This window comes from Mastigoproctus giganteus, chromosome 2 (genome assembly GCF_048544385.1).
Source record: "Mastigoproctus giganteus isolate SK-2022 chromosome 2, ASM4854438v1, whole genome shotgun sequence".
Lineage (NCBI taxonomy): Eukaryota > Metazoa > Arthropoda > Arachnida > Uropygi > Thelyphonidae > Mastigoproctus > Mastigoproctus giganteus.
Genome location: NC_143576.1, coordinates 11,655,965 through 11,682,199, shown reverse-complemented (window position 1 = coordinate 11,682,199; position 26,235 = coordinate 11,655,965). Strand labels below are relative to the sequence as shown.

Sequence of the window (26,235 nt, the reverse complement as noted above, 5' to 3'; positions counted from 1 at the left end):
ATACAGAGAACATACGCGGAGATGGGAGAAATCCCAGGAACCGTTAGACACTCGACATACCTAATACCTAATACCTAATGTATAACTCATCGTACCTTGTCACAAATGGGGTATTACAGCAGACGACTGAATCGAGTTCCACCCTGTTAGCAAAAAAATAATAATAATAAAATAAAATAATAATAATAAATAAAATAAAATAAAAAATAAGAAAGTACAATTGCAATGGGCTCAAAAAAATCAACACTTGGACAGTGAGGGGATGGAAAATATTTCCTAGTCTGAATTCCAATTCTTGCTACTTTTCACAGAGGACCGGAAATGGGGGAAAAAACATTAATTTGCAGAATAATCCTGCAAAATGTCAAAAATGATGCAGGCTAGTGGTGACAGTATAATGATGTGGGGAGCGTTTACGTTGTATAGCTAGAGCCTCTTGATGCTTGTGGAGTTACAAGTGGACGCCACAGGTGTAACCAGGTATATCCCTTCTTAGCTGCATTATCCACCTGCGAATGGGTTCTTCCAATAGCATAATGTATCGCAAGGTACAGAAGTAGTTGTCGGTCTACGAGAGTGAATTCAGCCTGCTGTAATTGCTTCCTAAATCGCATTCTAACTGGGCACCATGGGAGAATTCAGGGTAGGGGCACCGTGTAACGTGCTCTTCCCCCTGTTGTTTTTTGGAGACTATACACCAATCGTTTAAATTCTCTTTAGCTACAAATTTTTTTTTTCATTGTTAACGTAGGATTTTAGCTATTTTTGCATTGTGGTTTAGCTATTTTCAACTGACTGCAGTTGGCAACACTGATGCTGATGTGATCTCCATTCTAGTTCGAGGCAACACACAGTTTGGTCGTGCATAATGTTTACTTCAAAGAATTCAGAGTTTTGCTGTGTGCCTGTGTCTGCCAGTCACATTACGTTTTAGTGCGGCATTTGTTTTGTTCTGTGCATTATTTTGTGCCATCAGTGCCCAGCAGTGGATCCGCCAGTGCTGGGCACTGATGGAATGAGGTGGAAAGGGGCTTCTCGGAGTGTAGACTCGCAACCATCCAATTTTCAGCAACTGTGGGAAACACAGTTGCTGCAAATTGCTGCTTGTTGAATCAACAAGCACAAATTAATGTGGCACGCTTTCGATATCTCATTACATAATCAAGGCTGATTCAGAGGTCTAAAGAAGGACCTACTCAATATGAGGTAGGTAGGTGTGCTTAATAAGGTAGTCTCTCATTGCAAATCACGGTAAGTACAACAGTGGGGTGGTACTGATCGTTATTGTAAAAATTTGTTGATCCTGCTAACTCAAGCAAGGAATTCAGATCTGAATCTAACTGGACAGCTTCTGGGATTTTTTTTAATAACAATTGAGGGCGACATGATATGTTATTCAAGGAAAGAGAACTAGACATAGTCATTTGCAATCTGGAACCTTGCTCCTGTCCTACCTCTTATGAGAAGGTGGGGCAGATTCAAAACTCTAGATATTGCAGAAAATATTTTTGAGAAGATCTTCGATGCCATCTAAGCCCAGCGTTTTCATGTTAGTATGAAAATCTTACAAAATTTCCTATTTGTAAAGTTATCGAAACGCAGTAACTCGTTTCGAGATGAAAATCTTTTATTTAATTTCTCTTATCGATTGTAAATGTCAGGTTGAACGTAGTTGGCTTGGGTCAGGTGTGTGTTAAGGTTCAAAGAAACTACAGCTTGAAGGGCAGTATATTGTGTGCAAGGTAATAGAATCTTCGGCGTGGAGTTAACTATCTGGGAAATTGTGAAGGAAATATCCGAGTTTCCTGCAGAGAAAAAACTTTCATCTGAGATCGATTCAGTGAGCCATATTGTGAAAAAAGCCGATAATCGTACCTTGCATCGTTAACAGGATCCGAACTCGGTCCTTTTCCTCTCCGTATGAAAATACAGTGATTAAAGCCATCTGCTGCCCGCGAGTATCCATGAATGTAACGTATTCTTTAACAAATGGACTTCAGGCCTATTATTTATATTAGGTTAACATTTGTGGTGAATTACTTAAAAAGAGGCTCTTGCTATTTTTAATATTAGCACACTACAGAAATGTGCTGCTTATAACATTGCGCTATTTCCACACATGTTTTTTGTAGGTTGCGCACTCTAGTGTGAATAACAAATATTGAAGAAATGGTGTTTGTTAAACTAACTGTGAAATTGTTGGGAAATTTCTAATGTATGTGGCATCGTGTTGATACACGCCTTGAATTGGTATTTTAACGCATTGTCGTTAAAAAGTTTGAGTCGAGCATCAAGTTAGTGAGTGAGCATGTACACAGCTTGGAAGCACCTGTTGTTACCCACAATGCCTTGAGTGTAAGATGGAGAGGGTTTTATTTATTTATTATTTATTTTTTTTTTTTTTCACTCCCTCAGTTTCCGATGTTTACTTTTGTTGACCGTTTTGTTGTTTGACAGCATAGCTACAATATGTGGATTTCATATTATGGTAAATAATTTTTTTGTTTATAAAACTAGCCAGTCATGTTTTTCATTTCATTTTTTTTTGATTTCGTATCTATGCACCTCTTGAATCAATAGAATATTTGCAAACATCTGGATGATGCATATGCTTATAATCATCTGTAGAAGCATTGGAATTTGCATAAGAGTATGCACAGAAATTTAAAATACATTTGCCCAGTTTCAGGCTTTTTTGTTACACAAACAAAATTTAACTTTATAAATGGAAAAATATGAATCTATTATGAAAGAAGTAACTGCCCCATGTAGTGGACTGCTCCGCAAACATATTATTCCAAAGGGGTTTCTTATTTTTTTCCAGCCCCACAGAAGACCCATCGATTAGTTTTGTGGAAGGGGGATGAATTCGCCATTGGTTGTATTTTAGTTCTGACTTTTCATATCTACATTCATATAAAGAAGTGATAATACACTTTTGTTATTGGAGCTGTGTGTTTGGCGAGGAGGTGAGTCACACAGTCGTGTTTCTTCATTAATATGAAGCTAACTGTCCTTTCCTACATTTCATGACCATAAGTTTTGTACACTACGTTTGTGTTAATTATAGAAAAAAAATAAGTAATAATAATCAGATCATTTATCCTAGGCTCCCTCCACTTACAGAGATAGGACAAGATATATCAGATAGAAATCTAAAAATAAATCAGAGTGGATGTGTTCTTTTATGGATGTGAATTTTATGTAAAATTTCTCTAATTTTTGTCCCACTGCAGAGAATTTCATCAGTCAATTCAGCCCAAGGCATTTCATCAGTAAATTCAGCTATTCAAAGGGGCATACCCACTACCCTTTCATTCCTAACCCAGGGACTTATGCTTAGGACCTATGAAAATATTTTTGATTATTCTTTTTCTTTGTATGTTAATATTGTAATAGCTATCTCTTCTTGAATAACTTTAATAAATAAATAAGCTTTCCGTTTATACTCTGTGATGACCAAGAGTTCACAAGGTAGAGAGAATACAAGAAAGCACCATATTTATCAGTCACAGGCTTGAACCCCGGTTACCCGAGGCATGTGTACTTCTGCACCCTCATGTCTGACCACTCAGTTAGGTACAGCGGTTACACAATGGGGCAGAGTCATATTACTGGCAATTTTTTTTTTTCCCCACAAATTATAAGAAATTAACATGAGAGGTGAACTTTTTGAGATTTTTTTTATTGTGAAATCAGCAATAACATCTTCAAATAGCATAATGATGAAATCATCTGTTATGGCTACATGCTGGCTGGAAAAAATTATTCAAGTTAATTTTGACTGTTTACCTATAGAAATTGATATATCCATAAAAATGTATTCACTAAAGGTCTACAGAAGAGAAACACCTGTTTTCAGTTAATCCCATAATTGGAGATGGATGTCTTGCTTGTAATGCCTTTCTCCCTACTCTTTGTACTTGCGAATCATATTTTTTTCCTCACCAGAGCACTTTACAGTATGGTTTGAGATTACAGATGTATACCTCTTTAATCTCAAATTCTAAAAGATAAAATAGACTTAGTTAGAATACATGTGACAGATGGTCAGTTAACTTGTCAGCATGTGCAAAAAAGATTGTTCTTCCTCTAATCACAAATGGCTACTTAGACCCCCATGTGAAAAATCAGCAAAAAAAAATTTAGCTTCGTTCACTTTTTTGATAACACCTTTATTTTCAATCTTTTCTGAACATAACTGAAAATTCCATTTTTTATGTTAAAAGCATATATTTTTAATTTTTTTTAAATTAAAAAAAATTTAGAGCTGTCAATGAGTGAATTGCAAATTTAAAAACTACATGCATTCAATGAATGCCTGCGATCAGACACCAGCCTGTCAGTAACAGAAGTGCCTGCTACATGAAACGTGAAGCATGTCTGTGCATCAACGTTTTGATTCCAGACAGTGCTTTAATGTTATGAAGCCAGAGAGAATTACCAATTGAAGGAAAACATGCAGCAGTAAAGTCAGCTTTCTGTCAATAACTGTAAGTGACAGATGGCGCCAACACTTGCATATAATTAGGTTTAACTTAATCTATGAAATTTTCCTAATTGTGTGATAATTGAAAGATTTCTGGAATTTTCAGTAGAGAAATCAAAGTAAACATGTTCAAAAACAGTTATTAGGAGTTTGAACTTTGTGGACGAAGTAGATGGGGTGGGCCGTTCCGATTTCTGGGAATTATCTGAAATCATTTTTTTTGGTAAGATTATTATGGAATGACATGAGAAAAATGAAATACAGTGGATGCCACTTGTGTTCTCTTTGGGACTCGGCTGAAGTGATTCGGGCAAATAAACAAGAATTCAGCATTGTTTACTGATGTAAAGTGGAAATATGGAAGAGAACAAGAAGAAAAATATTAAAATCAAGCAATGTAAAACACTTTTGATATTGCTTGGTAGCCAGATTGATAGGAGTAGAGATATAGTACTTTCTTGAACAGAGTAACGACTCTGACAATAATGCAATCTGTATGAAGAAAAATAATTAACTTACTACACAATATGTTGGAGTTAAAGAACAAATTGGGTTGTTACATAATTCCTTCTACTGCACATGCATAAACTATAATAAGGCATTGAAGTGATGACATAAATCAAAGCCTGATTGCAATAATTGCCGTTTTTTTTCTATGTATTTATATACATCTGATCGGGAATAACTATCTAAAAGTGATAACATTGTCTGTGATTACAATAAGTGGTGTGCATTGTATTGGGTATTTCATTTTGATAATTGGACATTCTGTGTTGATCAAAAGTAATATACTTAAAACTCACATTTGAATGATTTTTTATATATATTATTTAGATGCATTACCAAATGCTAAAGTAAACTAATGTTGTGTACATTAAAACTTTTATCACACAAACAGTAAACTGTTAATTTTGTACAAACATGAATCCTCATTCAAGAATCCCAATACTCATTTGCAACACCAAAAATTTTTTTTGACTGTGTAATCCTAAGTAAATACTTTGATAACACAACCCCGTTTATTTATTATAGTGTAAATTGCACATACTGACTGAAGGGGCTCATTATTAGCACAAAAGGTTTAAATCCTGTGTTTCATTCTGGAAACATCAATTTTTCATCTTGCTAACAAGCAAATTGACTAAAGAAACTATATATTTTACAGACTTAATACTCCCCACCCATGCTTTATGGACTTACTGCCTCAGCACTCATCTAAAGCAAACCAAAAAACTGAATAGTGAGAATTATTAAGAAGTGCTTTTTTTTTTTTTTTTTTAATTCTCTGATACTGCTGTTTTTTGCAAGACTGGAAGAATTGTTTATTAATATTATAATGAATAAATATGAATGTATTTAATAGCTAAAGAAACAAAATCATAATATATTATTATGTTAATGAATATTAATTAAATTAAAAAATAATTATTAAATTGTGTGTGTGTGTGTGTATATAAATTTCTATACATCTGTCTTGCAACCATCTTTCCACAGTTTGAATTTATTATCCTCATATGTGTAGTCTAAGTAAGAGGAAGGATTCCATTAGCATTAAGCTTACTTATTCCATTCAAAGCTTTAAACTCCTCATTAGATGTTATCACAGGTGCCTAGTTTCCAGACAGAAGTTTGCAGAACTGGAGCCCTTCCTAAGAGTGCACTTTTGTTCCCCTCATTAATCTCATTGCTCTTCTCTGCACCTGGTCCAACAGATCCACATCCTTTCTAAAATAAAGCATAAGCCTCAGGCTTCCTTGTGCCATATGGCTGATGATAATAATAATAATAAAATGAGACTTCCAGACTGTATGCAGTACTCAAGATGTGATTTAACTATTGCCTTATAGAACAGTTTAATCCCCCCCCTTATCCCTATTGAAAAATTTCCTGTATATATATATATATATATATATATATATATATATATATTAGCAATGCTCAGAGAATTTCATATCTGACTGCACAATTATTCCCAGGTCTTTTTCATTCTCCACTACCCTCAATGTGGTACCACACAATCGGTATGTTATTCTGGGTGAGGTTACTGCTGCCCATATGCAGTACTTTTCATTTATTAATGTTAAACTTGTTGCCACTTCTCAGCCATCTGCCTAATTTTTCTAGACAGCAGTTTTCTTATAGTGGTATACCCTGATTACAGTCATTAACCACTCATTTGTACTCCTGCAAGATACCACTGCCGCTGACCGGGCTAGCCAGGTAGGTAAAGTGCATGCCTGGCAACCCAAAGGTCGCAGGTTCGATTCCCGCCTCGGGCTTGGATCACAGTAAAATGCAAAAACTTTGGGAGGTGCATTATGGCCATAGAGGCTGATGTGCCAACAACTAACAAGAAAAAAAAAAAATAAATAAAAATACCACTGCCATTAGAATCAGTAGCAAATGATGCAGGAAAGAGAGCTTATATAACTTCAGCAAAAAAAAAAAAAAAAAAATTAAATTTAATGAACAGCAGTGTTCAAACTATTCACCTCCAGAACACTAGATAGAAGTTTGTTCCTATAATCAGTTACTCTGTGACAGGAAAGCAGATTTCCACCAATCTATCCTGTAGTTATCCATTTTCAATTTGTGTGCCCTTATGTGTTGTTTGAGAAGGAGTAAGGATGCCATTAGTATTTATTTTACTCAATCCATTTAAAGCCTTAAATATTTCAGTAAGATCCTGCCTTCAAAAATGATATAAGTATTAAACAGTTTTGTAAATTACATACATCCTAAAAAGTGTATAATAACAATATGCAGTAATGCCACATTAACCTAAAAATGGAATAGAAACGTTATTTCTTTATCACTCTTTGACCTCTGGAAAACATAACCAAACCAAGTTTTAGTTGTCTCTAATAAACTGTTGCTTACCTTTCAGCAGTGGTACCATGAATTGCAGTGATTGAGTGAGGAGAGCATTAGTAGAGGCATATGATGCAAGAAAGCAAGCTTATGCAGCATCAGCTAAAAAAAAACAACAAAAAAAAACGACCCTCCATTTCCAAATCCTGTCCAGCTTAGCCTTAAATTTATTTAGGCTATCAACTTCCACAACAAAAGATGGAAGTCTGTTCCGCCAGTCAACCACCCGCTGGCTAAAGGCAAATTTTGCACATCTATTCTAAAACTCTCTCTCCTTAATTTGAATCTGTGCCCCCTCAGGTTCTTAATCTGAGCAAGAGGGAGAATCCCATAAGCATTCAGCTTGCCCAACCCACTCAAGGCCTTATATACTTCAATCAGATATCACCATGCAGGTGCCTGCTCTCCAGGCACTGCAATTTGTAGAACTTAAGCCTTTCTTGGTATAAGAGTACCCCTTTGTTCCCCTCACCAATCTTGTTGCCCTTCTTTGAACTCTTTCTAGCAACTCTACATCCTTCTTAAAATGAGGCCTCCAGACCTGTACACAGTACTATAGGTGTGGCCTGACCATTGCCTTTTACAATGGGATAATCACCTCCCTGTCCCTGCTAGCAAAATTCCTATATATCCTTGACAAGACTCCATGACCTGCCCTGGCAGCCCATCTGCACTGCTCAGCAAACTTCATATTTGACTGCACAGTTACCCCATGGTCTTTTTCACTTTCCACTTTCCTGAGTGTAGTACCACACTGTTGGTACGTTTCTCTTGGGTTATTGCTACCCATATGCAGTACTTTGCATTTGTCAATGTTAAACTTCAGTTGCCACTACTTCTCAGCCCATTTGCCCAACTTATCTGGATCCAGTTGGAGTAGCATACTGTCTCTACTGCTTAACAACCCTGCCAACCTTTGTATCATCTGCAAACTTGGAAATTAATCCTGATATACCTTCATCAATATCATAGATGAATACACAAAACAACAATGGGCCCAGCACCAAACCCTGGGGAACTTCCACTAATAATATTTGTCCATGAAGAGCAGTGTCCATTGATTACCACTCTCTGTCGTCTCCCACTCAACCATTCTTTTATCCAATGTAGCAACTTACCCTTAATGCCATACCTCTCCAATTTGTACAGATCTTCCATGTGCAACAATATCAAAAGTTTTCCTGAAATCCAAGTATATATCAAAATTATTTTTGACATTCAGTTCCTTTGTGACCACATTGTAGTATCCAATCAAATTGGTCAGACAAGACCTCCCTTTAACAAACCCATGTTGTCTTAACTATTACTGCAGTCTTGTCTAGATGATCCTGCAATGCTTCTTTAACCTGTGACTCCATTATTTTCCCCAGAAAATAATGGAGAGGGAAGCTTAGTGAATGATAAAGAATAGCTTAGTGAATGATAAAGAATAGCTACAGATTTTTTTTCAAGTTTTTTAAACACTCATTCTTCATTTTGTGGAAGTAGCTTCATTTGTACCAAGTATGTGAAAGCATTTTGATTTACACCAAAATTGCCTAAATGGCTAAATTTTTAGCCATTTCGGCAACTGCACTCAATCCAAGTAAAGGGATGCATTTTTGTTTTTGAATTTTGAGCATTTAAGATAAACATGAGATTAGAAGTTTTTTTTTTTTTTTTTTTAAATATATCTAATAAGACACTATTTGGGTTCTGGAAGTATTGAAGATGAGATTTCTGCATCTCACTGGAAAATGACCAGCTTTTAAGGAACTCATTGCTTGTGATATTTAACTAGTTGGTTGTTTGGGCAAAGTAAAATTTATCAAATTGGACATGAACTAAGTATTATAGAATGCAGTGTTTATTGAAGAAACCAAATGATGAAATTCCATGAGAAAAAGTAGAAATGGTATATAAGGTTGTAAATGGAAAACTTTATTGAGATCAGAAATTAGATTATGCATATATTTTTGAGGATGTGGTTAACCATTGCCTTATTCCTGTTTATATTGATAAAAGCCCCTGAGCTGTTCTGGCTGCTTGTCTTCACTGTTAAGAGAACTTCATGTCAGACTGCACAGTTACTCCCAGGTCTTTTTCATTCTCTGCTACCCTCAGTGTGGTACCACACAGTTGGTTTGTTAATCTCGGATTACTGCTACCCATGTGCAGTACCTTGCATTTATCAATGTTAAATATTGGCATTGGGAAGTGTAATTATTTTATTTGGCAGATAAGCTTTTTTTCGTTATGAAAGATTGATCAAAATAAAAATCGAGAAAAATTTTAAGCAGATAACATCTTTGTTGGATATCTGAAATTTAAATTAGATTTATAATTTCAATACCCTGACTTTAGGTAACTTCTGATTTGACAAAAGGAATTGTCAAAATTTAGGATTTTTTTTTTTTTTTTTTGCATTTCTCATTTTTTGTGATTGCAAAAAGCTCAAGTTTATCAATGTAATTATAATTACAGTGAAATTTATTATTGTATATTTCACTCTGAATCAACCAATAGCATTTAATTCAATTATTAATTTTTATAGCCTCCCTGAAGTAATTCAGATGAAGTACTTCAGGTTTAAATTTAATTTTAATTATAAATAATAAATATATATATATATATATATATATATATATATATATATATATATATATATATATATATATATATATATAGATGAAAGCATAGCATACATAAAAGCTGTGTGAATAAATGTGGAAACCATAATGAAATAGCATGCACTTAAGTAGACACTAAATATGCTGAATTTACACTAAATTTACACTAAATAGACACTAAATTTATTTATCTTAAAAAATAAATAAAACTCTAAAGGTATATAGTAGGATGACAGAGGTGTAGCAACCATGAAATTTAATTAAAATTAAGAATAGGCAATGGGTAAAAAATTAAAAATACTGTAGAGAACATCCTAACATAAAATAAAAGAGTGAAATATCACAAATTCAGTGGAAAACTACATATCAAAAGCATTTTAGTTAGTTATTTTTTTGCTGCTAATAAGTGATGGATATGCATATGTATATCAGTTATTGATTTAGATTATTTTATTTGTTGATCAAGCTACATCAATGAAATATTGTGACCTAAATTAACGATTTAGATCACATTATTTCATAGTGTCCATTTATTAGTAAAAAAACTATTTTTTTTTTCCAGTTTCTTAGGGAACAAAACAATAAAATTTGTAGCCTAGCATTCTATAGTCATTTATTTTCTTCATTTAGCTTACAGTATTCTTTAACTTCAAATGTTAATTGTAATATTTGTTCCAAGGAGACAGGAAATGCAAAGTTCTGCCAGGAAATAGGCGAGTAACTAAGTCCTATGCTGTTGCCAGCATGGTGTCGGAGAAATAGTGTGAACAGTATCAAGATGATCTAACTGCATTTAGGAATAACTTCCAAGGAACAAAACAAATGCATGAAGTAAGGTAAAGAATTTATTCAAAACATTTTATATTTGTGATATTGTTAAAACAATTCTGCATGTTCTGTATAGTAATACTGTATATTAATACTGTTTTAAAATACCAAGTTGCATCTAGATATTTTTACTGTGATTATAGATTTACTGAATAGTAATTGAATTAATTGATTGATTGATTAAATTGAAATTTGTTTTAGTCAGCTCTAAGTTTTTAAGTTTTTAAAATAAGTTTTTTTTTTTTTAAATTAACAGGACATTATTTCTTTGTGTTCATATGAATATTCATTTTGAATTGTTTCAGTGGTGTTAATTTTTCACTTTGCTGACTTGACATCTAAAGTTGTGTCCAGTCAGCATAGTGAAATTTTAAAATTCATATATATGGTTGTGAAGCAATTCATCAGTGCTGAATTACTTATACAGCCATATGTGTAAACTGGTATATGAAATAACTGGCATCTGATGAATTATTTTGTATACATCTGTTCTGAAAGTTCATATTTTAATTTTCACAATTTGAATTGAAATATTACTATCACTCAGTCTTTTTTTTTTTTTTAAATGTTATTTCTCTTCATGTTTTTTAAATAATTTTCTTTAGTTACGTTAATTTGGGTTTAGTACAAATTCTAATAAAGGAATTATTAATAATAACACTGTATGCCATCTAAGGTTTTGTAGGTTGGTATGTTGTTTAAATTTTGATGACATAATACAGTGAAACTTCAGTTCTGTGATATCACCAAGTTCATCACTGATTCTCCATTACAATTTTATGTATTTTTTATCACTATTGAAAATGATGGCAAAACATTTTTATTCTTAATTCCCTCTAATCAGCTGCATGATTTGTTAATTATTTTATTGAGAACCACCGTAGCACAGTACTTTATGGTGCTGTACCCCAAAGGTTACCATTCTGGTAGATGTCTGTGATGCTGATGGTCTGTGACACTTAAAGAACTTTTTTTTCATTCATCTTAGCCATAAGTCATGTGCATGATGATCAAGTCTGTTTCATGGTTCTTGCTGTCTTCACTTGGTTATGCCGGCAACCTGAAGTTTTAATGGAGTTTAAGTGTATTGCTCTCTTTTCATTATCACACATCACAATACGTACTTTCACATAATGTTTATTTTGAATTACATGAATTTTTTAAACCTACTACATAAGTTGTATTCAAATAAGATAAAATAACTGAAGGAATTTCTTAAAGGCAGAACCATGGGGATGAAGTTAGCCATTTCAGATAGAGGTTGTAGGATTCCCTTCTCTGAGGTATTCAGAGGAGGGAATCCTATAACCTCAACTGTGAATCCTTAACTATGAGTCACGAAGACTGGCATTTAAACATGTACTTCTTTAGAAAAACCAACCTTGTCTGACCAGAGCTTATGTTGTTCTGTATTGAATAAATAAATACAATGGTTACTTCATTTTTTCTTTTTGAAACAGAATTATCATGTTCTGAATTTTCAGTTTTCTTGGTTCCTCAAAAATTATGACGTCAGTGTTTCCACTGTATTTAGTAGTATTGGATATTGCAAAATTACAAGGGTATAAAACTTTATAATATAATCTAATTGTGTTGCACACTTCAATTCTTTAATATGGTATAAAACAGTAATTACATCTGTTTACCATATTACCATGGTAAACAGATGTAACTACTGTTTCTCTTGTAAATATTAGTTTTATTTAAGGGTGTACACTTTTCTTTAAGAAAATAAATTTCATGTTAAAAATGCTTGTGCTCATCTCATTTGTGGATTTGTACTTTGTAGTATTGGCATACATAAAAAAAATTACAATGCTTTTGACAGTAGACCATCAACAACACCATCCTGCACTTTTCTCTTGCATAACTGGGGCTGCTGCAAGAACTGGATCACTTTCATGTTGAAATGCGAAATACGGAATGAGCATCTGTATATTCTATCACAGATTGGAAATGTGAATCAAATGTGGATAAATCTGAAAATAAATCAGAGTGGATGTGTTCTTTTAATGTGAATTTTATGTAAAATTTCTCTCATTTTTGTCCCACTGCAGAGAATTTAAATCAGAACTGTGAGTAAAAAGTACAACATAAATGAAAGTTGTATTGCAGATTGAAGGAAGAACTTATATTGCAAAATAGTAGTGATTCAATGACGTTACCAAAATATTAACCTGATATTATGAGGAGAAATTAATTCAGTACTATCATATTTTTATAGAACCTTTTTATTTCAGAAATACATGTTTATAGAATCGTGTACATATCCTGCTACAATAGGAAATATTAAATGTGTCTGTTTTTGTACTTTGTCTTTCAAAATAATTCAAATAGGTTTTCAAGATTAAAGGGATAGGGAAATAGAACCAGGGTATGGCTGCCTTGGCAAAAAGTTGATGAGCTTGTAAAGAAGCTCATGAGTTCATCTGATGTCCATTTAGGTCTGAGCCTGAATGGTATTTTTTTAGTTGGTATGAGAAGCCTAGTAGCTTCTATGATTTCATCCCAGAATGCTTCCCATTTAGGATTTGCTCTTGGTAACATCATCAGTTGGTCACACTACACAGAATTTAATAACTGTCAGAGACCACTGTTAGTCACCTTCACAAAATCAAAAGTTTTTCCCCTTTACCCTTTACAGTAGTTATATCTTTAAGTAAATCCCACATCAGTACACTGTGATCACTCACACCAAGTGGATCTTTACCTGTAGATTCTTAATACATGAAGAATTGCCGCTGTAGAAAACAATCCAGTAAATACACAAAAGTCTTGATAGTGTGTGTGAGTGACCAACCCACAAATTCCAGTCAACATCTGGAAAGTTAAAATCCCCCATAATAAGACATTATGATTTACTGGGCTACTCTAGTTCTTGGTATAGTTCTTTGGTATATTCATCACAGTCATTAGGCCTATAATGCACTCCTACTCTTAAATTTTGTTCCCAATGCTTATATCACACCAAACTGACTCAACATTGCACTGGTCACCCATGTCGACTGGATGCACTGGCTTAAATTTAACATGCTTCTTAACTAAGAGCATAACCTCTCCACCACTCCAGTCCTGTCTAGCTTTTCTGTATACATTGTACTCCCCATATTCTAATTATAACCATTTATGTCTAAATGACACCAAGTTTCTGCTATCCCTACAATGTCTGCATTTGATGCCTTATTCAGTACTTCAGATTCATTATTTATATGCAAGTGTACATGCACATTTGAAATCCCTGACACCTTGCTTTCCAGGCTGCTGTATTTTCCAATAGAAGCAGTTGAAGAATCAATTGTTTGGATTTGTTGGAATTCATGTGTCGCATAAACAATGGATTTAAGATGATCCCACAAGTAAAAATCAAGTGGATTTAGGTCCTTAGAGAGAGTAGACCAAGCAAAAAAGGAGCCTCTATGTTCTATCCATTTATTGAGGGTAAGGCTTGTCCATGTAGACTCTGGCTCCCCAACTAAAATGAGGTGAGAGCCATCATTGTTAGATCACCTAATGTTGAACAGCAAGTAGAAGATCATATATTGAATTGTGTAAATCATTCCTTGAAAATATTGGAATAAGATTCTGTGGTTATTTTTCCAGACAAAACAAAAGGACCATTTAAGCAGTTGGCAATAATTCCCACCCATACATAAATACTAAATTGTTACTAGTGTCTTGAATAGAAGATGGCATGGGGATTCTCTTCTGGTCCATTCATGAGCATTCTGAAAATTGATCACACTATTTCTTGTGAAGCCAGTTTCATCAAAGAAAACTGCATGGAGGGACAGAAAAAGAGTGTTGCACCCATGCTTGTAGAAGTCAAGTATGAAAAAAGCTTCTTTTGGTGGGAAATCAACTTCAGTGAAACCTTGGAACCTTTGAATGTGATATGGATAAAGAGGTTGTTTCTGTAAAATTTTCTGTAGAGTTGCATGCCCCATGCTTTCTTTGAGTGCTGTCACTAGGATTTTCCCCTCAGTGTGATTGAAAACCTGCTCTTCCAATCTAATGGTTCTGCTCTTGATTGTTTTGGATTATCTAAAACTCATTTGTTCACCGATCCTATATTTCAAAGATTAGCACGTTGGAACTGTAGGATCACTAAATAAGTGAGTCTGAAAGGTCTTATCTGGCAGACAGCACTTCAGAAGCATTTCCATATGCCATTGTTTTTCTGTGGCCACATTACACCCAACAAGACCAAACATGACATGCATGTATGCCATTTCTTGGTTGGAATGCCTCAATTCAAATTCAAACTATCACTTAGTAGCACAAAAACTTTTATTTATTTTATTTTTTTCACCTAACTGCATTTAGAATAGATTTTATGGTAAGAAGTTATGATTACAAACAATAAAATACTGTTTAAAAAAATTCAGACTATGGACAATGGAATAGTAATCAACTTTTATTCCTATCTACGTGCACTGTTCTAATATGTTTTGCCTGCTCAGAGACTAGCAGACATTTTTTACTGATTAATTTTTGGAAAGCAAATAAAGGGTGGTAATTTGTAAACAAAGTGGTTTTGGACGTACAGTCAGTTTTACTATAACAAGCATTTTTGCACCGCGAATTTGCTCCAGCGTGACTGATATATTAGGGAATAATGTGAGTATAACGTGATTTTCGTGTTGGCTCATGTGGGATTTTGTCTGTGAGTAACACCAGGTGAATGCAAAACCCAGCACCAGCTGAACATAGCGACCTGCGCAGCAATACATACAAATTTACGAAGCTAAAAAATGTAAAATGTCAAATGTGTGAGAGCTATATTTCCCATTTAGTGTAGTTGTATTGATCGGAGACACATTGTTGTCATTTGCTGTATTCGCAAGATAACACGTGATATTGTAGGCCGACTCATGTTGTTTTCAGGAGCTCACATTTTTCTCTTTGAACAGAAATTTTGTGAGGCGTGATAGCATGAGCAGAGTAGCTAATTTTTCTGGAGGTCACTACCATAAAACAATAAAAACAAGTTGCAATTTTCCCGGTTTATTGGGTTTTTCAGTTAGTGCAATCTAATTATAAACAGGTAGTAAACTCTATCTTACTGCATTTGCGATAATACCGATAGCTGGAATTGTGTAGGTTTTTATGTTATTATGGTGAAATATGTTTCCCGTTCCATGAAATCTTCAGTCATATAAAAAACATACATTTTCAGAATCTTTTCTTCATTCCTATTTTTTAAGCTTTGTAAACTTGTCTCACTTGTGCTCGTCATTATTGATTGCTTATCTCTTTTACTGTTTTAAATTTTACAATCCAAAAAAAAAAAAAAAGAAGAAAATGTCAGTGAACAGAAATATCAATAAAACAAACTTCATATCTTGTCAATGTAAAGTGCTATATTTACTGTAATATTTATTTATTTATTCAAAATTTAAGATGTTTAAACCTGCGTTAGCAATTTTATTGGGTTTCTAACTTTTTTTTAATGTTTTTCTTACCAGACTGAGCTTTTTTTTTTTTTTTTTTTTTTTGAGTTCTCTACCCCTATCCCAGTTTTTCCCATAAGCCCTGTTGTTTTTAATGCACTAAATACCATAACGCAGAGATTTTTAGAAACACATGGTACTGCATTATAGCAGAACTGACTGTGTGTTTAAAACAATGATAAATGTTTTTCATTGTTTTCAGATCATGAAAGTATAGTTCACATGTTATATATAAAACACCCAGTATGCACTACCTATACATAAAATGGATACTGTAATAACTTTAAACAAATGAAATTAATAACTAGAATTATGCATGCCATATGTAAATAAAAGTGTAATTGCTATTTTTAACTTCAGTTATGCAGCTGTTGAGAAGAAGTGTATGTTTCAAACTCACCAAGTATCCTTCCATGACTAATTGTTTTACAAATTGACTTTGCCTACATTGATCGCCTTGCTTGATGTTCTCATAATGGCTCTTTTGTGTATCTATAATGTTGCTTGGCCATTAATAAGTGTAATTTTAATTTTTATGAACATGAATGAAATTTTTATCTGCTTCTGCTGGATTCCTAAGCCATATTGGGATTAGGGGATATGATTTGGTTGCTACTGCTGCCAAATCAGCAATCCTCCTGAATAATTTGGACCTGTGAGTCCCTTATACAGACTGCAGGCAAATAATATTCAATATGGTACACTTCCGATGGCATGATTCATGGAATGGACAGACTACAAATAAATTTTATCAGATAAAGCTTGTGATCAAAATATGGCATGTCCAGTCTGCACAAGAATTACAAAGAGGAAGCTGTTTTAGCTTGGCTCTACACATTCTTTTCTGTTGAGGGCTATGACCCTTCCTATGTGTGAGCACTGTGACACCATTTTAACCATCAAGTACTTGCTTATTGAATGTCAGGATTTTTTTTTAACTGCATGGCATTGTTTCAGCTCTTTTAACTGCCTGACTTTTTATTTGCTCAAGTCTTATGTCTGAAGTTTTTCACTTTTTAAACATTTTTGTATACTCATGTATAAATGCTTTTTAATAGTCATCGTATAAACTTTTATTTCTCTATCTGTTTTCTTGATATACTTGTTTTTAGCATTTTATACATTTGGACATGGTAACTTAGTTGTGGATTAATCTGTTTTAACATTAGCAAGGGCACATGATGCAAGAAAGCAAGCTTATATAGCATCAGCCAAAAAAAAGAAAAAACTCCTTATTTCACCCATCCCCTCACTCCAAATATTTGTCAAGTTCTGCATTGAATCTATTTAAGCTATCAACTTCTACAACGACAGATGGAAGTTTGTTCCAGCAATCAGCCACCCACTGGCTAAACGCAAACTTCTGCACATCAATCCTCCAACCGTCTTTCCTCAATTTGAATTTATGTCCTCTCAGGTGATTATTCTGAGCACGAGGAAGAATCCCATCTGCATTGAGCATGCTCAAAACATTCAAGGCTTTATACACCTCAATCAGATCACCTCGCAGGTGCCTAGGCTCTAGACACTGTAATTTGCAAAACTTAAGCCTTTCTTTGTAAGAGCAACCCTTTGTTCCATTCACTAATCTTGTTGCCCTTCTCTGTATTTATTCCAATAGCCCTACATCCTTCTTAAAATGAGGCCTCCAGACTTGTATACAGTACTCAAGGTGTGGCCTGACCATTGCCTTATACAAGGGGATAATCACCTCCTTATCCCTGCTATAAAAATTCCTGTATATCATTGACAAGACACTATGAGCTACTCTTGCAGACTGTCTACTCTGCTCAGAAAACTTCATATCTGCCTGCATAATTACCCCCCACGTCCTTTTCATTCTCTACCACTTGTCAGTGTGGTACCACCTGAATGTGAGACCTGAATGTCATTTATATCATCGTTTTAGACTATAAGTGCTAGACTTAGATGCTCTCACTGGTATGTCCACAAGAGATAATATTAATTGTTAGTTGAATTTACTGATTTTTATTCCTTCATAGGTTTCATTTTTACAATTATATCAAGAAATAAGAGTGATATGTTCCTTGTGCTGATTTTATTAAAACATAATGGTTTGTTTTTGATGTGAAGTGCAAGTGTTGTAATTGTAATCTAGATTTCTTACAACCAGTGAATTTTTTTTAAGAATGTTAGCACATATGCATAAAATGCCTATTTGTCTATCTGTCTGCCTGATCATCTGCACATAATAACTTGACTCCCATTGGTGGATAGATTTTCATGAGATCTTATGTTTGGCTCTTTTATAAAGATTTGTTGAGATAACCCATATTTCATTAAAACCATACCAGTAGAAATCCAGTAGTTATTATTTTTTTTTATTCATACTACACAGTGGTGTATCCAGGTCTCATCTTAAGGGAAGGCCATGCCAACCAGGTCCAGGTATCATTATAAGGGGGGCAGGCTTTTGGGTTTTTTTTTAGAAAGCCTCCTGCATTCTTTTTCTTTAATTTCAAAATTTTGGTTAAAGGGGGGGCATATGCCCCCTCTGCCCACCCCTGATACCACATATTGTAGCCAAAGCACAGAATATCATTTGTTTCCATGTGCTGATTGGAGGAATGAATGGGCAATGTGGTGGATGCACAGAAATGAAATGTTCATAGTTCATGCATAAAAGTTGTTGCTTTTTTGCTCCTAATTTTTTCCTTTTGTTAAATACGTAAATCACAAATTATTACTATTTGATTATTATATTAATTACAGCAGAAATACTTGCTAAAATACAAGAAGAAATAAGTGAACTGCATTACAAAAGCACTGACAGGTGTATTATGATTGTTTAATTTAATTGCAGAGCCTGAATATTTGTTACATTTCATGTACTGCAAAAGGTAATATCTGAATTGTTTCATGCCATTTCTGAATGCAATTTGATTAAAAATGGAGCTTAATTGCAGTCCTGCATTATTTTCACCATATTCCCTGTGCTATCCAGCTCTGTTACTCAAAGAGATGACTAGTTGAAATGTGATGTGCAAAAATGATTTATTTTTGGGTTTATGGGAGCTAATATATAAAGCAGCATGACAAAAGAGTTTTTAAAAGCTCTCTTGCAATATTCACAAACCTTCCATTTGGATAAATGACAAAGTTTGTTTACTTTATAGTCCCCACTTTGAATTCCTTGTTTGTCCTTTTGTAATAGTAGTAATAGCTATATGGTGCAAGGAAGCCACAGGCTTTTGCTGCATAGGGTGGATGCAACAAGTAGATAAGAAAATACAGATTATTTGCTTCCCTCCTCACATAGGTCCAGTTGACCTTTTGAATTTATTCTGTCAGGCTCAACTACCTGTGAAGGCAGTCTGTTCCAGCAATCAATGACTTGCTGGCTAAAAGAATACTTCCTACAATCTAGTCTAAACCTCTTCCCCTGTAATTTGAATATATTGCCCTTATTTCTTCAATTCTTTATAACAGTGAAAATTCCACCTTCTTTCATTTTACTAACCCTTCCAGAGCTTTATAAATTTCATTTGGTTCCTCTCTGAGGTACCTGGTTGCCAAGCTCTGTATTCCACATAATAAGAGTCTATCCTTGTATTGTTACCCTTTTGCCAATCTCACCATGTGATTTGTCCATTTTTGGACCTTTCAGAAGCTCTTTTTTTTTTTTTTTTTTTTTTTTCAGATGAGGTCTCCGTACTTTTAGCATTAGTTGGGGCATATGAAGCAAGAAAGCAAACTTATACAGCATGAGTCCCCTCCCCAAAAAAACCCTTACCATTTCATCCATCAAGTCACTCCAAATGTTTATCTAGTTCAGCCTTAAATTTATTTAAGCTATCAACAACAACAGATGGAAGTCTGTTCCAGCAATCAACTACCCACTGGCTAAAGGCAAACTTCCGCACATCTATTCTACAACTTTCTTTCCTCAATTTGAATCTATGCCCCCTCAGGTAAGTAATCTGAGCAAGCGGAAGAATCCTGTCAGCATTGAGCCTGCTTAAACCATTCAAGGCCTAATATACACCTCAGTCAGATCACCTTGCAGGTGTCTAGTCTTCAGCCATTGCAGTTTGCAGAACTTAAGCCTTTCTTGGTAAGAGAACCCTTTTGTTCCTCTCACTAATTCCATTGCCGTTCTTTGCACTTGTTCTAGCAACTCTAATCCTTCCTAAAATGAGACTCCAGACCTGTATGCAGTACTCAAGGTGTGTCCTGACCATTGCTTTATACAAAGGGATAATCACCTTCTTGTCTCTGCTAGCAAAATTCCTAGATATATTATTGACAAGACTCCATGACCTGCTCTGGCAGACCATCTGCACTGATCAGAGCACTTCATATCTGGCTGCACAATTTCCCCCAGGTCTTCTTTATTCTCCACTTCCCTGAGTGTAGTACCCACAGTTGGCACGTTTCTCTTTGGTTACTGCTACCCATATGCAGTACTTTGCATTTGTTACTGTTAAACTTCAGTTTCCACTTCTCAGCTCATCTGCCTAACTTTTCTGGATCCTGTTGCAGTAGCATACTGTCTTTACTGTCATTAACAACCCTGCCAACCTTTGTATCATCTGCAAACTTGGACATTAAGCCTGATATACTGTCATTGATAAATACACAAAACAACAATGGCCCAGTACCAAAACCTGAGGGACTCCACTAATAACATTAGTTCACGAAGAGCAGCGTCCATTTCTTACCACTCTCTGCCATCTCCCACTCAACCATTCCTTTATTCATTGTAGCAACTTGCCCTTAATGCCATACCTCTCCAATTCGTACAGCAGTCTTCCCTGTGCAACAATATCAAAAGATTTCCTGAAATCCAAGTATATGATATCAAAATTTTTTATATCCATTTCGTTTGTGACCACATCATAGTATCCAATCATGGTCAGACAAGACCTTCCCTTAACAAACCCATGCTGTGTCTGAATTATTACTGCAGTCTTGTCTAGATGATCCTGCAATACTTCTTTAACCATTGACTCCATTATTTTCCCCGAAACAGAAGTTAAACTAACAGGTCTATAATTATTTGTCACCCTTTGAACCCCTTTTTGTGAACTGGGGAAGCATTTCCATAACTCCAGTCCATGGGTACCTCCCCTGAGTCCAAGGAAGCTGTCATAATTATGGCTAAGGGTTTGCTTACTTCCTTTGCTGCCTCCTTTAATATAACTGGATAGATTCCATTCCCACCAGTTGCCTTTTTTATGTTTAACTTCAACAATTTCTCCTCCACTTTGCTCTCCATTATTACAAAATCATTTAGCTCCCTGTTAGAGTTTAGTAAATTTCTGTCCTCCCCTTACAGAATTCCTCATGTGTGAATTTATATGCAAAATACTCATTCAGTTTGTCAGCTCTCTGAGCAGGATCATCAACAGTCGAACCGTCAATACCATGTGAACCAATCTGATTCATCCTCATCCTTCTAGAGTTTATATAAGTAAAGAAGTCTTTGTTGTTTTTCTTTGCATTCTTTGCCAAGGATTTCTTGTAATCAGCCATTGCTTGCCTTAACCTCTGTGATTTTATTACAGATTAGCTTATATCTACCATAGGCTTCTGTGTCACCTGATAATTTATATGCATCCCATGCATTTTTCTTCTCTGCCACGAGCCTCATTAGTTCATCTGACCTCCATTTCAGTCTGAATCTTGAACAGTTGGCATGAAAAGTCTAGTAGCTTCCAAGATTAATTCATTGAAGGCTTCCCATTTAGAATTCGCTGTTTTTAACATTGTCAGTTGATCCCACTGTATAGAATTTAAAAACTGTCTGAGACTACTGTAGTCACCTTTATGAAAGCAAAAACCCTCTCTCGTACCCTTGAGGCACCTCCGTAGCCAGGTGGGCAGGAGCAGCAGTGCATAGCACACACTTCTTGATTAGACTGGGGTTCGAGCCCATGACCACCAAATACGGAGGATGCGGAAAGGTCAGGGAATGACCACCGCATATCTCCGGAGCAATATGGCCTTAGTTGCTAATGCTTCTAAAAACCAATTAACAACAACAGCAACAGCCGTACCCTTGATGGTAGTTACATCTTTAAGTAAGTAAGTCCCACATCAGTACACTGTGATCACTGTCACCTAGTGGTTCCTTTACCTCCAAATTCTTAATGCATAAATAATCACTGATGATAATCAGATCAAGATTATTACTCCCTCTGGTTTCCCCTCGAACATGTTGCTGTAGAAAACAATCATCCAAATAATACACAAGTCTTGATAGTGTGCGAGTGACCAAATCACAAGTTCCAGTCAATATCCAGAAATTTAAAATCTCCATTACAAGACATTCTGATTTACTGGCCCACTATTTGTCTGCACAGTTGTTTGTTGTACACATTACAGTTATCGGGCCTCAACATGGTCCCTGCCAGATCAAAATACAGATGAAGAGAATACGACTAATGCAGCCAAATGGCCAAGAAAGGAAGAAAAATCAGGACCAATCCCATGCTTTTTGGTTATCCATTCAACATCTGAAAGCTCCATTGGAAAGATGTCGCCCTTCTTTATTCAGAAGGGCCTGGAAGGGATGGCAGGTTTGCTGAAATCAGTCAAGTGGCTACGTTCCGGCGACATCTTAATAGAAACCAAAAACGAAAAGCACTCAGAACAGCCTCTTCGAGCCCCCTTAATCAGGGGAATTCCGATTATAGTCACCCCCTCATAAGACATTAAATTCTTCTCATGGCGTGATCTCAGAGTGGGATCTTATGGAAGTGTTAGAGAAAGAAATCTGTTCTGAACTTAAGCAACAAGGAGTGACAGCTGCCAAGAGAATATTCATACGTAGGGTTGGGAATTTAGTACCTATAGAAACCTGATCCTTACATTTAATATGCCAATATTACCTAATGAGATTAAAGCTGGGTACCTGAATTGTAAAGTAAGGCCATATGTACCAAACCCTTTAAGATGCTTCAAGTGTCAAAAATACGGACACTTGCAAATGGCCTGCCGTGGTTCCCTTGCATGTGCTTGATGTGGTGCAAAGGACCACAAAATAACTGGATGTTCAGCTACGAAAGCTGCATGTATTAACTGCAATGGAGAACACCCTGCATATTCAAGAGCTTGCCAGCAGTGGAAGAAAGAAAAGGAAATACAATGACTAAAGGCAGAACTTAACATCTCATACCAAGAGGCCAGGAAAGCAGTTAAACCAGTAAGTAGTGGTAAAGCAACATATGCCGAAAAGGTATCCAATAAATGCTTGATTGGCACCCAAAGAAGCAGGTGGTAGATGAGTCATCAACCGGTGCAATACCACCACTTTGCTTATTGGAGGCTTGAAGTGGTGAAACCCATGTTTAGTCTCTAGAGCGAAGTTTCTGGCAAACCCCCCCACCCCCATACTTCTCTTTCAACCCATGCACGGTACTAAGTACTATAGGTTTTGATACCTTTCGTGTTTGGGGTTTTCATAAAAAAAATAAATAAATAAAATGGATATGACTGTACCACCAAAAGAGTCATTCACACCCATCGCCCGCTATCTATTAAGTTCAGATAAACCAGCACAGAAATCTCAGTCAGCTGCCACTCCAATATGGGCACTATCAAAAGTGAGCACTAAAATAACATTACAAAAAAATCAACAGCCCATGTCAGGACAAGAAAAAAATGGATGTCGAAACCAAGGAGGTATATGACGATTCAGCCTTGGAACTCTTTACGGAGGAAGAAATGGACACAGGACAGCGCCCATTCTTCCCCAAAAAAAGAAAAACCCAAGACTGATAAAAGTAAGCCCTCAGCACCTCGAAAGCCACCTGATGGACCCACCAAGCCAAAATAATGGCTAAAATCCTACAGTGGAACTGTCGTGGATTCCGGCGAAATATTGATGACATCAAGGCACTTCTGCAAAAGCACAAGCCAGCATGCCTTTGTGTACAGGAAACCTATTTAAAGGCAAATGATGACCCCACCATGTGTAACATTACCGTCATTCGTAAGGACAGAATTGTGGACGGTCCTGCTCATGGAGGAGTTGCAATCCTCGTGAGCAACCAGATTCCCTTTCAGCATTTGCAACTTACAACCAACGTAGAGGCTGTAGCAATTTGCCTTAAAGTGGGGTTTTTATTAACCGTTTGCTCTCTTTATTTGCCACCTGGTATCGACATCCTCCAGGAAAACCTTGATGATCTCATCATGCAATTGCCTCCCCCTATATTACTTCTTGGGAATTTTAATGGACATAACACTCTGTGGGGTAGTGCTAACATTAATGGAAGGGGACAAGTCATAGAGCGTATGCTCACTGACAATGACCTCTCCCTTCTAAATGTGGGAACAAACATCTTCTTCCACATGCCTACCCGTACGTTTTCTGCCATTGACCTTTCTATTTGCTCCCCTTCTCTCCTTTCTTCACTTATTTGGGAGGTGGAAGAAAACCCATATGGAAGCAATCACTTCCCCGTGATAACCACCCGGTTGAAGATTGATCAGGCTGACTGGAATGCCTTTCAACATCTGGAAAATCTTGACATCGCTACAGTCAGTCGGGAACATATCAATGATGCAGTCTCGTACGTTACAGAAAGTATTGTCCAAGCAGCTGCAATTGCAATCCCAAAAACATTCAGCCGGTTTCCACTATTTCCTAAACCTTGGTGGAATTCAGAGTGCACAACAGCAAAAAAAGGTACAAAACAAAGCCTGGGGTGATGTGCCGCCGATATCCCACGACCGATAATCTAATATCATTTAAACGTGCATGTGCAAAAGCATGTTATATCCAACGTCAGAGCCAAAGGAAATCTTGGATCTGTTTTATATTATCCAGTATTAGTAGTAGATCTGGAAAATGAAGGGAAAATACCCACCGTGCCCTTCGGTGATTCTCAAGCATAATGGATGTCCAATTGCAGACTGAACTGCAGTTGTAAATACTCTAGGGGAAACATTTGTCAAAATATCTGCAATAACATCATTCCCTCCAGAGTTTTTGGCCCTGAAAGAGAAACTTGAGAAACATCCATTAAACTTCTCTTCAAAAGAGCTTGAACCATATAACAAGCCCTTTACACAGGAAGAGTTAAATGCAGCACTCTTTCTTATGCATGCAAGTGCTGTGGGGCCCGATGACATCCACTACGAAATGATAAAACATCTGTCACCACATTCTAAAAATCGCCTATTAATTTTGTTTAACAGAATTTTTCTTAATAAACAATTTCCAGATTCCTGGTGGAAAGCAATCATTCTTGCCTTCCCAAAACCAGGAAAGGATCCTAGAAATCCAAGTAACTATTGTCCTATTGCTCTGACAAGCTGTTTGTGCAAGGTCCTGGAAAGAATGGTTAATGCCTGCCTTGTGTGGTATTTGGAAACAAATGGTCTGCTTTCCAGGACACAGTGCGGCTTCCGAAGAGACAGATCCACTTTGGATCATTTAATCTGACTTGAAACATACGTTTGTGACTTTTATTAAATCCGAGCATCTGGTAGCAGTTTTCTTCGATATTGAAAAAGCGTATGACACAGCCTGGTGATTCGGAATATTACAAGACCTCTACAACTTTGGTCTTAGGGGTAACCTCCCTCTCTTTATTAAAAACTTCCTTTCGAATTGCCATTTTCAAGTCCGTTTAGGATCCACTCTCTCTCAAGAGTTTTGTCAGGAGGAGGGAGTCCCACAAGGTCCGTTCTAAGTGTCATGCTAAGTGTCACAATTAAAATAAACTGTCACAGAACAACTTCTGCTCACGGTAAACAATGCCCTCTATGTTGACGACTTTACTATATTTTGTCATTCATGCAATATGAGGGTCATTGAAAGGCAACTGCAGAAAACCATTGATCACCTTACATCTTGGTCATTGGCTAATGGGTTCAGATTTTCATCACAGAAGATCGTTTGTGTAGGCCCCAAGTGCCAAGCGATAGGGACCAAGCGATTTTTCTTAAGCGAATTCTAAAGTGATCCTTTCAAGTTTTGTTCTGTTTCGTTTCTAGCCGCTCTCTTATTCTCAGT

General features: G+C 35.9%; 1 protein-coding gene across 6 annotated transcripts in view; it reads left to right on the top strand.

Annotated features, from left to right (window-relative positions):
• The first annotated feature begins 2,128 nt into the window (after positions 1-2,128).
• RhoGAP15B (RhoGAP_ARAP and RA_ARAPs domain-containing protein RhoGAP15B) overlaps positions 2,129-26,235 on the top strand; it is a 228,669-nt gene continuing 204,562 nt past the window's right edge. For 3 of the 6 annotated variants that reach the window (XM_090388208.1, XM_090388192.1, XM_090388209.1), the window contains exons 1-2: positions 2,129-2,488; positions 10,649-10,805. The gene's annotated coding sequence lies outside the window, so the exon portion shown is untranslated. The remainder of the gene's footprint in view (positions 2,489-10,648; positions 10,806-26,235) is intronic. The other 3 variants (XM_090388206.1, XM_090388203.1, XM_090388207.1) reach the window with 3 other exon arrangements.